Source organism: Condylura cristata, unplaced genomic scaffold (genome assembly GCF_000260355.1).
Source record: "Condylura cristata isolate star-nosed mole 26May11 unplaced genomic scaffold, ConCri1.0 scaffold00025, whole genome shotgun sequence".
Taxonomy (NCBI): domain Eukaryota; kingdom Metazoa; phylum Chordata; class Mammalia; order Eulipotyphla; family Talpidae; genus Condylura; species Condylura cristata.
In genome coordinates, this window is record NW_004567126.1 from 16,293,773 (window position 1) to 16,306,152 (window position 12,380).

Here is a 12,380-nt window from a genome sequence, read left to right on the forward strand (position 1 = left end):
GGTAACTTCATATGTGCTTTAACCTGTTGTCCCACCAGGGAGGCCACAGAGTTATATTTAAGATTTATTTATTCATATAGAACTGGGGTACAGGCCAGAGATGCGGAGGGTGAGGATTCACCAGAGACAGAGAGGGGAGCAGAACAGACAGATCGATGAAATACACTGCTGAGGGGTGCAGCGGGCGGGTCAGGAGAGGTCTGCCTCACCATGTGGATCACCACTGGAGCAGGCGGGAATCGAACTCATGCGTAAGTGGCTTAAGCTTCTTAGTGCGGTGCTTTAACCCGCTGCGCCACCAGGGAGGGCCCAGAGTTATATTTTTTAAAGATTTTTTTTTCTTTTTGACAAGAGACCTTATTTGAGTATATATCAGGAACTCAATATTTCATGAAGAAATGAAAGCAAGGTAGCTGGAGTCATTGGTGTTATTCTGCCCAGCATACCACACAAGTTAAAGTTAGGACAAATGCAAACGTACAGACAGGCCTCACGCAGAAAGATTTATCCCTCATAGAATGGGAATATTCTAGAAGATGTTTAGGACTGGAACTGAGTCATTCACACTTGCTCACCTTCTATCTACTGGTCCATGGAAATGGGTGCTGTGGTATTTCCAGTACTTTCTGCAGATAGAAAAGCATGGTTCCTGGATGATTCAGGATGCTACTTCAACCTATCACTTACTTGCAGAGGCTACTCATGTACAGAACATGAAACACCCTCAGCTTGACTTTCCTCCTTAGGATGGTGGTCCTGTTTATTTGAAGTGACTAGAGACTGGCATAGTAAACATGGATGGCAATCAGAGTCCAGTCAAGAGACAGAAGTCATACCAGTTATTTTAATGGAAATAATTTAATGGGAATATTTATTAAGTAAGCCATTGTGAAGTGAACATAGATATTGTGGACATAGTAACTACAGGAAGCACTTCCACCATTTCAGGAGGGAACTCAGGATTGGCATGATTAGCATTTAGAAACTGGTGATGAAGCTGGTGTGGGGAGTATTGGGAAATTTGGAATCAACCCTTGCTACTGAAGCATGAAGTTACTCGAGGAAGAAACACTATCAGTATGTCCTTGAGGGGAAGCAGAAGGAGCAGTCCTGTTCTGTTTCAGTATTGCAGGCTTCCTCTAGTGCCCCCTGCTGGCAGAGGCAAGGAGAAATGTGGTTGGCTCAGGTTGCCAATCTGATCAGGTTGCCTCTGACCACAGAAGAGTATTTTGAGCTGTTTGAATGGTTTAATAAGCAGCATGGCAATACGCTGTTCATCAGAATTCTTCAGAATTTACAAAATGCTGAATAGATTACCTATTCAGAATTAAGCTGCCAAGCTGATCCTGAACTATTGAAAACACAAAGAGAAACATGCCAAAAAAAGATCAAAATACTGCACTAACCACCTTCTCCTAAGCCCCGTCCCCCTGCTCCATCCATCCCTTCAGCTCTTTACTTATTTCCCTCTCTCATAATGTTATTCATGTTCTTGCAAACCCCTTACTCCTTCCTGGTTTGGCTACTACTCGCTCTGCAAGACCTAGCTCAGTTCCATCTCCCCAAGGACGAATCTTCAGACAGTCCTCAGCATTGTCCTCATAGCTCTTGGACTTGATGGTTTCAGTCTGGGACTGTTGTTCCTCCAAAGGACACTGGGCAATGTCCAGAGGCGTTACTGATTGTCATGACTTAGGGGAGTGTTACTGGTATCTGTGCAGTGGGAGGAGGCCAGGGGATACTGCCAAACTTCCTACATTGCAGAGACCGCTCCCACTGCAACAAGTGATCCAGTTAATAATGTTGGTAGCGCTGGGACTGACAAACCTGTGTGAAACGATGGCCAGGTTCTGGTCCATGGACTGGGCACGGACTCAGGGTACAAGTTCATGCTTTGTCTTTATACATATAAGTGTGATGAACATGCATGATAATTACCTGCTAATGACTGTAAGGATAAACTCCCAGAGATTAGCACTACTCACAGACCCTAGCCCATCAATAAATGTTGATGCCTCCATTTTCTTTTTTATAAAAATTGCTTTTATAAAAAATCTTGTACATCCTTTGCCCCAAGCTGGAATTAGCCATTTCTTCAAGGAAACTTGGGTTGTTTTAGTGGGAATACTATTTCGAGACCAAAATCTGAGCATTAAGGATAGTTGTTGCTACTGGAATGATTATTATCACTAGGTCTTTTCAGGGGAATAAAGCTAAGAAGTCATTTTGATTCTTTTGCAAGTGAAAAAGAAGTTACAAGTGCAAGTTTTTTCCCCTCCAATTCAAATTTAAGAATAGTAGGATTTTAATTTATTTAATAGTATGGATGTGCGTGTGTGTGTGTGTGTATAAAATGCTGAGAATTTTGACTCCAATGATACTAACATAACTGTGAGCTTCACTCACCACAATATATCATGCTTTCAAAATGACTGTACCATTATTGTGCCATAAAAATATTATTGAAAGCAATTTGAAGTTTGCCTGAAGTTCTTTTTGTCATTAGAGTATATCTTGATAGTATATGCAATTGTATGTCAATGTTTTAAAGTAAGTGGGACTAATTCTCTGTGTTACTTTCATTTCTAAATAAATTGCAATTTAATTTTGTTTTAAATCTTTAATGATAATTAATTTTGGATTAATTTTTAATGACATCACAAGAAGTCCAGCTTCTACTGCCAGCCCTTCTACTCAGTTTCTTCTCAGCTCCTAGGTGATGGCTTTCATTCATTTTTACCTTCCAGGAAGACTTTATAATGCAATATGTGTATGTTTACAATCAACATTATTTCTCAGATGAAAGGAATCTATACCCTCTTTTTTGCACCTTGCTCTTGGCGGTCAGTTCCCCAAAAGGATCAGATAAGTTTTTCTCAATATGCCCTGAGTAGGCCTCTTGCCATCTTACTATGGTAAATGTGAGTTATGAGCCTCAGGAGGGGTGTTAGTGTTACTAAGAGACTATAGGTCTAGAGTTGAGAGCATTGAGAATCCTGGAGGTTGGGCGTTTGTCCTTGTGGAGACCTTGGTTCTTTCCCAATTGAGAGATTGTCTCTTCCTAAGTTTTTACCCTTTCCCTTACCAGGGAAGTAATCATTGACTGTCTTTACCCTTTCATGACCTAGAAGAATGTAGTTGGGGCGGAGATACCACCATTTGTAAGTTTATCGTGAACATGCCCTCTCTACCTCAGAATATTATCAGAGAAAAGATGAGGTCACCCCCTTCGTACCTGTCATGTGATGTCTCCTCTCTGTCCTTGGTGCCTCTCTGTCTTTGACACCTAAGGTTCCTACAAAGGCTAGATGTTTCCAGGCTGTTCATTTTTTTCTTGAAACTTTGCAGTCCTGTAAATTCTACATGTATGTTATTAAATTTTGTCTTTTTCTCCTACCAATCTGTCAGATGTAATTTGTTTTACTGTCCAACCTTGGAAGTGCCCAGCTGGGGTAGGGAATTTTTTGCCTGGGATTTGACACTTCTTGCCAGTCAATAATATATCTTGGCAAATACGTTATAGACACATAGAATAAAATTCTTCATCATCCCTTTTCACTAGTTATCTGATACTTCAGTGTATGCCTGACCAACCTCCTACTGACAAATGATTGGTCTGGCAATGAATAGCTGTGATATTCTGATTGCTGGAGTCCTTGGGTCTTCCCCAATTGAGAGACTGTCCCTCCTAAGCTTTAACCCTTTTCCTTATCAGAGAACCATTGATTTTTTTTTTTTTTTTGGCCTTCATCCATGTTCCTGACACAAAAGCTTCTATCACTGTTTCCTGAGTGACAGAGGTAATATTATTAAGCACCTTTCAATCCTACCTGAGTTTATGCTAATGAGATCACTCTTGGGCCTGATAGAACTTCAGGGTGAGGACTGGTTATCAGAGGAACCAACTGTGTAATTACAAGGTTGGAATTTTTAGCCTCATCCCCCCCACATCAGGAGAGGAGAAGAGAGAGAGGCTGGACATTGACTCAGTCACTGTGGCCAGTGGTTTAGTCAATCATGTCTACATAGTGGAGCTTCTGTAAAAGCCTCTAAATTACAGGGTCCAGGAAGCTGCCAATTTGGTGCCAGGATGCACCCAGCTCCTGAGACTGGAGTTTCTGTGCTCAGGGCTTCTCCATGGACCTCACCCTTTGTATTTGCTCATCTGGCTGCCCATTGAGAGCTCTTATAATAAACCAGGAATAGTAAGTAGTATTACCCTTTCTTCTATGATAGCAAGCTATCAGAATTACAGATGACCCATGACCTGTGTTTGGCATCTGCAGATGAAGTCTGGAGCTAAGCCCTTTGGGGTCTGTGCTAACTCTGGAGAGTTAGTATCAGAGTTGAGTTGAATTGTAAGACACCTGGGTGGTGTCCAGCAAGTTGGTTGAAGTAGAGAAAAATTCTACATGTTCATTGTCAGAGTTACTGTGTCTAAAAGCAGCTCAGTCTTGTGTATGTGCCATTTCCCTTTGGGTTAGATTCCCAAGTTGGATTGTTGGGTTAAAAGTTAAGTACTAATATAAATTTGCTAGAGACTGACAAATTCCCCTTCCTAAAGGCTCTATTATTTCACATTCCCACCAGCAATATATGCTTGTCCCCTTATAACCTAATTAACAAAGTTGGTGTGAAACTAACATTTGTTATGTGCTTATACTTTGTTATTTTAAGCATTATGATAGATAAGAAATAGCATTTTTTTTTAAAGATTTATTTATTTGTGCATACAGAACTGGGGTATAGGCCAGAGGCTCAGGGGCGGCAAGAGGCTTCACCAGAGACAGAGTGGGGAACAGAACAGGCAGATCGACGAAGTACACTGCTGAGGGGAGCAGCGGGCGGGTCAGGAGAGGTCTACCACGCCATGTGGTCACCTCCGGGGCAGGCGGGAATCGAACTCATGCAGAAGCGGCTTTAGATTCTCACTGCTGTGCTTTAACCCGCTGCGCCACCAGGGAGGGCCAGAAATAGCATTTTTTTTTTTAAGATTTATTTATTTATGCATACAGAACTGGGGTACAGGCCAGAGGCTCAGGGGGTGGTGAGAGGATTCACCATAGACAGAGTGGGGAGCAAGAACATGCAGATTGACGAAGTACACTGCTGAGGGGAATAGAGGGTGAGACTGGAGAGGTCTGCTGCACCACGTGGGTCACCTCTGGGGCTGGGGGTTGAACTCACACTGAAGTGGCTGCGACCAGTTTGCAGTGCTGCATCCTAACCTGTTGTGCCACCAGGGAGGGCCCAAGAAATAGTATTTTAATGTAGTTTTAATTTTGTATTGCCATTATTCTGCATATCTTTTTGTAGAATGGTATTGATTTTATTTCTCGTCTACCTTTCAAATGCTATTTCTGCTTAGGGATTTGTTTGCCTTTTCAGTTGCAATTTTTTTCTCAGTTTCTAATTTGTTACTGTTTTTTTGCCACCAAAAGGCCATTTTTTTTTATATTGTCAAATTTATCAATCTTCTCCCTCTTCTGGGTTATTGTTGAGTTAATGTTGGGTTGCTTAATCTACTCTCAGGTTATAGGCAATCCACTTGTGTTTTATTCTGGTACTTCTGTGGTTTTGTTTGTATATTTAATTAAATGTTTCATCTATTTGGATTTTATTTCTGGTTTGTAATAGCAGTTATATCTCCATTCTTTTTCTATGTGGCCAGCCAGACAGTTAATCTTTTTATACTGATTTGAAATACCACCATATCATAGATAAACTTTTTGTCTTAGAACATCAATATTAAAACATTCCTATCATCACTACTGATTTCATTATGAGATGAAGTGATAGCATTAAAATATTTCATTTGCATGGAGAGTCTTTAGTGGAGGTTCTTTGTGTCCTATTAGGTTTAAAGTCTAATTCTACATAGACAATTATTAGGGTTGTCTCAGTAAATAAGTCCAGTGGTCTTCATGCCATTGTCTAAAGCTAGTACAGGGGAAAACAGTGAACCTTTGGTAGAGGAAAAAAACGCTAATAATCTGTTATGCAATGACCTAATACCTGACTAGACACTTGGCCTGAATTGTCTTAGCTCATTTAATTCTCTCACTAATCCTGTGAGGACGGTTAAACCATTTTACAGAAGAGGAAACTGAAGACACAAGAGTTTATTCATGAGCACAACCAACTCACCATATTTGGGGAAGGAATTATGGGATGCAAAAGCAAAGATCCTCTCCTTTAGAGAATAATGTTCATTTACTTGTTTTATGTCTATCACCAGTAAAAGGAGTAGTTCAATTTGAAAATGTGGTCTGTGTAGCGGGGCCTTAGTTTCTCTCAAGCTGCTTGGAAGTCACCGGGTTTAGTATTTTTTCTGGGTCCCTCAATTAGAATCTAATTCAAAAGAGAAGTCCTCTCATTCTTACAACTTGTGACCCATTACCTCATGAAGAGCAGAGAGAATCATTTTCTCTTTCGAAATGTTGGTATAGGGTGTTCCACAAATTAGGCCTTCTTCCCATTAGGCACCAAGCTTAAAAAATTAACTACAAGACGTTTGGGGAGAATATAAGTTTGTGTTGCCTTAGTTTTGACTTGATTCTATCTGAAAATGAGACATAAATTAACGATCTCAACAGGTCTGGAGTAATGACAAATTTGCTCATGAATGCATGACAGGAAGGAATAATGGTTTCTTTCTGAAAAGGTGTGACATTGTAAAAATAGCACTGCATTTCGTCTAGATCAAAACCCTGGGATAAATACAGCAAATTGCCGTAGCTTCCACCCGAGGACATAACAGGAGATTATGTTGTTGGTTAGATGAGTGCACATGAATGAGCAGCAGTTCAAACTGTCGTCTTCATCTGCGGGAGCCTGCTGCCTGCTGTGTGCTCAGTCTGTGGGCTGCTATAATTCTACCCTGTTATTTCACCTGTGATAGATATGTGCTACAGCAGATCCCTGCAGCCAGAAAATTTGGGTTTGGGTGTATAGTGGTTTTTGGGGTGTGTGTGTGTGTCTGTGTTTTGAGTCATTTAAGAGAAAGTAATATTTGTATCCTTTTGACTTAATTCCCCAAAGTTCAGACTCATAAGAATCTTTAAATAGAGATTTCATAGCTCTTTCTTGTCACCTTCCAGTGAGGAATAGGAAGCATGAACTGCCCCGGATTAAAATTGTAGGTAAGGAAAGAGGTGGTGTCCTGCTTTGGTCTCCTAGGACTTGGGAGACCAGGGTTTCCATTCCACTGCTTCACTGACTCCTCCTGTGGTCTTGGGTGGCTGGCCAGTACCACTCTGGGCCTCATCCTGGATTGTTATTTCCCCAGTTGTGTTTGTTAGAATGCTGATGTTCCTCCAAATGACCCATTTTGTAGTTCAAAGATGCTCCCGTTAGGAGTTGAAAACAAGTTTAAGATCCAGTTTACCTGGCTTAAATAATAACACAAGGATCTTTATCTCACTTACAAATTCTGACATATCCAGCAAACTAAAACCTTCAAGGATAATCTGTTCCTTTAGCTCTCTGTGTGGCATCGTCAGTATATTTGCTTAGATTCCTTCTTGGGGAGAAAGTGAGTGTGGCCATTCTGGGCACTACAGGAGGTCAGGGTCTTAAGAGCACCTTTCCCAGAAGCCCACTGGCTGGCCACTCCGGTCCTGTCTGGTGTCCAGCATGCTGGTGTATCCCCAGCCAGAACAGATACCAGCCAGGAGAACAGGGCCTTGATTTCCCTTGTGGCTGCAGCTGAGGTCCTTGGTTCAGAGCGACAGTGCAAGGTGGATTCTAGAAGGATGTCACAGATCCACTGGAAAGGAGGAAGACACTGTGCCAGCAAGTGGCAGCCATCATAAGCTGCTCCACACACTCATGTCAATTTGAGCTTCTCTGGGTTACACAACACTCAACAGATGTCTGTCTGAGAACACTGTTCATGCCTGCAGAAAGACACAATGTTCAAATTTATTCGACCCTGGAGGCTTCTTCCCCCGCCTCAAATTTCTATTAACATTTCTAAACCTCCGGCAGTTTCTCCAAATACACTTCAAGAAATATTTGAGATGAAAGTTAAGGTCCCTTCTCATTATTATTATTTCTATCATAAACTCTTGTATTGAGGGCTGGCTTTCAGTTGATCACAGACAAAGCGCTTCTAATTACCATATTATAATATTTTGTGATCATATGTCATCAGCAACTATATTTAGATTTGCTGAGGTACAAGCAACCTATAAATATATATCAGGGTCTCTGCAAATATAGAAAACAATCTATTCCAATTGGGTCATTCGAGAAGATTTAGTAGGTGTGTACATTACATGCTTTGGGGGGACCCACCAAGGACAGTCACAGGACCTCCCTGGACTTGACAAAGAGAAAGAAGCAAGCAGATGCCAGAATCAGAGATGGAACTGCCAGGAGGGAGTTGTGACCTCTGGTCAGTGGACCACTAGTGCTTCACGACCTTGCACACATGTTCTCTGCCCACCTGCGTTGCTCCACAGTCCTGACCCGGAGGCCGGTGAGGGCGAGGGTGCCCAGTGATGTCGCCCAAGTGCCAGCGTCCCAGGGCACATAACTGGTGAAAGTGTGGTGTGTGAGTGGGAAGGTGTGGTGCACAGTTGCCAACATCTCATTTCCTCTGAAATGTCCCTCTGGGGTCATCCGAGAGGCACTGCACTGAAACAGACAGAACCACGCCAATGTTGGGTCTCCCCTTCACTGTTACATAATCTGGGTAGTCTCCTAAGTCATTTGGAGCATCTGTTATATGGGACGTGTGAATATAATACCTACAGTGCAGTGTTAGGATGACCAAGTTAGATTGCCCATAAACAGTAGACGTAATAAGGCCCTCCCTGGTGGCGCAGCGGGTTAAAGCACAGCACAAAGAAGCTTAAGCCACTTCTGCATGAGTTTGATTTCGCCTGCTCCAGAGGAGATCCACAGGGCGAGGCAGACCTCTCCTGACCTGCCTGCTGCTCCCCTCGGCAGTGTACTTCTTCAATCTGCCTGTTCTGTACCCCACTCTGTGTCTGGTGAATCCTCTCACCCTCTGCATCTCTGGCCTGTACCCCAGTTCTGTACGAATAAATAAAATAAATCTTTAAAAAAAAACAGTAGATGTAATAAGTCCTTTACTAATGTCATTATTCTTGTTCCTGTCTTCTCTCTACCTGCCAATTATAAGTTGAGAAGTGAGCACTCTGCAAGTTGAAGTGTTTTTGTCCACAGAATGTGTTTGGCCTGTATGTTGGGATATAGCCTCTATTAGCTAGGACTAGGTAACATACAAGGTTCTTCTGTCTCCAGGACAATGTACTACTTCTTTTTTTAAATTAAAGGCTTATTTATGTATACAAGAACTAGGATACAGGCCACAGGTGCTTGGGGGCTGATGAGAGGGTTCACCAGAGACAGAATAGGGAGCAAAACAGGAGCTTAACTGAAACACACTGCTGAGGGGAACAGCAGGTGGGCCAGGAGAGGTCTGCCATGCCATGGGGGTGACCTCCCTGGGCGGGAATCAAACTCATATTTCAGTAGCTTTGGAGAATCTCATAGTGCTGTGCTTTATCCTGTTGTGCCACCAGGGAGGGCCTAACAATGTACTACTTCTAAAGACTGTTCCTGATTCAACTTTAATGGTAATATTTCTACTATAGCTATGCTTTGAAAAATTAGGGTTTATGCAGCATGAGGTCATCCCAAACACTTGCACTCACTCAGGGAATTTATTATTATTTTTAAGATTTATTTTATTTATACATATAAGAACTGGGGTGTAGGCCCAGGGGGCAGGGGTTGAGAGGATTCACCAGAGATATAGCAAGTAGCATAACAGGCGAATCCACTGAAATACATTGCTGAGGGAAGTAGTGGGTGAGACAGGAGACGTCTGCTGTGCCATGTGGATCAGCTCCCTGACTGGAGATTGAATTCATGCCACAGTGGCTGCTGAAAGCTTGATAGTGCTGAGACTTAACCCTTTGTGTCACAAGGGAGGCCCCACTCAGGGAATTTAAAAGCAAATGGAAACCACACATTCCAAAGCTCTTTGTTAGCTCTGCTGAGACCCATCTTCGAGGATGTGGCTGGGAATCCCTGTCCTGTGAAATCCTCTCGAGTGATTCTGACCATCAGTCAAGGTTGCTTATCTCTACTTCGTGTGGTATTGTAACTTTGGCACATTGGTTTGGCTTCTTGGGTAAAGGCACCAGAACCATAGACATAGCACTAGTGAACACCCTCTGGGAAGACTAACTTGCAAAGACAGGCTTGAAGTAGCACAAGACAGTGGCAAGTTTTGACCAGATGTCACAAGCCCCATCTCTGACGTGAGCATGTCTACCAGGTGGCTTTCAGAACACTCATGGTTGATGACTGACTTCTGTCTCAGAACTGCTATAAAACTATAGATACCCTGCCTCATTTTGAGGTCTTTACACATTCACACTCTCTTAGAAGTCAGGATATTTAACTCAGACTCTGTCTCCTAACTTTTTCACTTCTCCCTCTTCCAGAATGATTCAGTCCCAAAGTCATAAGGTATAGACAGCAAAGTGGGGTCCACATGGTGGGGAAGTTGTGGAGACCCAGAGAGGCGTGTCGGAACCTCAGCCTGGTGAGGAAGGTTCCTGTGCTTGTTCTAAGTGCATGATGAGGACTTCTATATGGGGGTGACCTGATGTGGGGTGTCACATTCACACTGGATGAAGGGAGCATCTATGTGGAAGAATGGGGCATCTATGTGGAAGAATCTGGCTGGGGGAGCCAGAACTTGAGTGGGCAGAGGAGGACTCCTCAAGGAGGAGTGATATGAGATGACTTTTAGAGAAGGCTGAGCATATAAGTACTCATAATAATAAAAGCCAGAGTTCACAGGAAAAGAGTGACTTAGGCAGATGGGGGAAAAACCTGGTTTTATACTCATGGTTTTCAGTCAGTTTTAATATACATACACGGACAGTCTCTTAAATTCTTCTACTGTCTGCTGAGAGGACTTAATAATAAGGAAACCAAAAGCAATGTGTATACCTAGCCGCTGGGTCTTGGCTTCTAAGTACCATTTTCCATTAAAAGGAACCAAGCTTCTTTGGAGAAACAGCTGATTATAAGACTGGGCACAAAATGTTTAAGATGAGCTTGGTATACTTTTTAGCAGATTGGGAGAAAGTGCTCAAAATTGTGGACAAGAAAGACACAAAGCCTGTTTCCTCATTTTGATGATCACATTAGCCACAGATAAACTTGATAGAAAGAGATTGTAACCCACAATTAAGAGGACACCATAAGTCCATATGGATATAAATAAATACCTGGAATATCTGAAAGTTTGACAAGGAAAGAATATGTAGATCATTCTTAAAAAGCATTCCAGAAAATACCTTATAAGGGGGAAAAATAATATTATAGTGCAGAAATCTTACACATATTTCCTTTACAAGTGATTAAATATCATTAACAGCAGGATAAATAAAATGCAATGTAATAAACAAAACATTACTTCTCTGATAGTCCTGTCAAAGTTGCATAATTGCATTGATCACGAGGAAACATCAGACAAAACCAAAATCTACCACGTCTACAAAAATAACTAGCCCGGAAACTTAACAAATGCCCATTTCATAAAAGTACAGTCAAGAGTGAGCAATGGTTCAAATTGAGACTAAAGTGAAACATGGCTCTGAATTGGATCCCCTGGGATGGCTGGAGAAACTTGAATGGAGTCTGAGACCCGTTAGTAGAGATGAGTGGACTGGACGGTCACTCCCTGATTAGGGTGACTCCCTGTGGTTGGCATTTTCTTGCCGGAAGGAAATCCACACGCCGGTATTTGGACAGTGACAGGGAGTCCTATCAACCCACTCTTTTATTTTATACCTTTCCCTAAATTTGTGATGTTAAAAATAATTATCAAGAGGAAAAAAATCAGCACCACAGGATCTGAAACTCTATAACCCATGACCAATTCATAGTATAAATGTGTGTGGGGGGTCGGGGGTGGGTGGGTGGAGTAGTTTACAATTAATTTATAAAATTCCAAATAATGAGAAATGTAAGTAAATGCCAGGGTTGGCTATACTATAACTAAACTGAGAGGCAAAAGAAGACACTTTGCTTGCCACTTTGACATCTAAAGGTGAAAGGCAGAAGTACGACTTGGCATCCAGTCAGTAGAAAAACAAATACATATATGTATTCTCTTTATTAAATAATTTTTAAAAAGCATCCACTAGTTCTATAATTAGTACACTAAACTCAGTATTTTCTCACGTGTAGGTTTTTATAAGGAAGAATACTAATACAAACTTTCAACTTATGATCATCTTATGATCTGGCAGATTTAGCAAGAAAATCTACAAAACCTGAATCTTCAGCGCCATCTGGAACTAACCCTGTGTCTTGGAATCACTCAG